The sequence below is a fragment of the Octodon degus genome, unplaced genomic scaffold (genome assembly GCF_000260255.1).
Source record: "Octodon degus isolate 3935 unplaced genomic scaffold, OctDeg1.0 scaffold00092, whole genome shotgun sequence".
In the NCBI taxonomy this organism is placed as follows: Eukaryota; Metazoa; Chordata; class Mammalia; order Rodentia; family Octodontidae; genus Octodon; species Octodon degus.
The window spans coordinates 6,661,540-6,663,136 of NW_004524668.1; the positions used below are offsets into that span (position 1 = coordinate 6,661,540).

Sequence of the window (1,597 nt, forward strand, 5' to 3'; positions counted from 1 at the left end):
TGAGTTGCACATTTTAAAATGGGTGAAATTTAATCTGTAAATGATGGCTCAATAAAGCAGCTTTAAAAGGGGGCCAGGGGCCAGGGAGATGGCTCAGTGGAATAAGTGCTTCCCTGGCAAGCACAAGGGCCTGAGTTCAATGCCCGGTTCCACCAAAAAAAAGGGGGGGGGGCAAGGAGAGAATGGTCTACATCTTGCAAAGGCTGCTGGGGGCCTGAGACAGAGTGGTGTGTGCACCATCAGCACCCAGAGCCGTGTGGGCAGCAGATGCAGAAGGCTGCCACCCCTCCACGGCACCCTGGGGGGCCGGCTGGCTCCTCCAGCTACTCGCCTGGGGGCAGTGACAACTCCCAGTTCCTACCGCCTACTGGCTCCCAGCAGTTCCCTGTCAGCCGGTGCCTCATCAATAATACAGACCTAGAGGCAGCCCAGGGGAGGGACGAATCTTCTCTGGTGGGGTTGAAGATGGGGTACACAGTGCTCTTCATACGGACGCTGGGGTGAGGCTTTGAGGGATAAATAGGAGTCGGTGCACAGCGTTTTCAGCAGAAGGAGCAGCACGGGTGGTGGCAGAGTCTGGAGCTGGTGTGACAGGCTTGGGGATTCACAAGTCAGTGCCACTGAGCTTTCAAGGAGGCTCGAGACCAGGCTGAAGGCACACAGGGCCTGTGCTGTCCGGCTAGGCTCTCTGACCACATTGTGTAAGACCCAGTTTCTGCCCACTAGGACCCTTTCCTGGGCCTGAGAAGCGCAGCGCCTGCCTGGGTCTGTGAGGGGCGGGGCCCTGGAGGACTTCCTGGAGGAGGGGCAGCCATGGGGGGCTAAGAATGGAAAGAAGAGGCAAGGGAAGTGAACAGAGGCGCAGCAGTTAGAAAGCATCAGTGGACAGGCAGAGGCTCGGGAGACAGGACTAGGGGAAGAAAGATGAGCAAAGCACGTGTTACTTTCAGTCCTCTGCACCCTCTGACTCTTTGGTGTCTGCCCTGAGTTCGAATCCTGGCTTGCTGCTGGCTAGCTGTGTGCCCTTAGGTAAGTCACTAAACCTCTCTGAGCCTCCAGTTCCTGTCCCTCTGCAAATTGTGTAGATACAAATGATGACAGCCCCTCCGAGGTTCAGGGAGAGATTTTCACACTTGGATATCATCACCAAAATCTTTACCATGTCAGCCAACTGCCTCCACCAAGAGTCCACGAACTCCTGTCCCAGTCAAACAATAAATATTTTAAGCTCCACTGGCCGTTCAGCGTCCATTGCACCTATTCAACCTCGCCATTCTACCACAAAAGACAGGACCCATGGGACAGAAAGGAACATGCCTGATGCGTGCCACATAAACTTTATTTATACTTAGTGGACGCTGAAACACAAATGTCCTCCGTTCATCACATATCACAAGACATTCTTCTTCTTGTCCTCTGCAATTCATTTAAAAATGCAAAGACCATCCTGAGTTCCTGAATGGCACAAAACAAGCAGCGGGCCAGATCTGACCTGCAGGCTGGAGTGTGCTGACCTCAGACCTTTGATTCTTTTATACTTTTTCTGTGTGTGAGGGGAGGTGGGGCGGGTGTGTGTGTGTGTGTGTGTGTGTGTGTG

At 53.5% G+C, this 1,597-nt stretch overlaps 1 pseudogene; it reads left to right on the plus strand.

The window, feature by feature from the left end:
• The first annotated feature begins 267 nt into the window (after window positions 1-267).
• Window positions 268-1,597, plus strand: part of LOC111818460 — a 6,819-nt pseudogene continuing 5,489 nt past the window's right edge.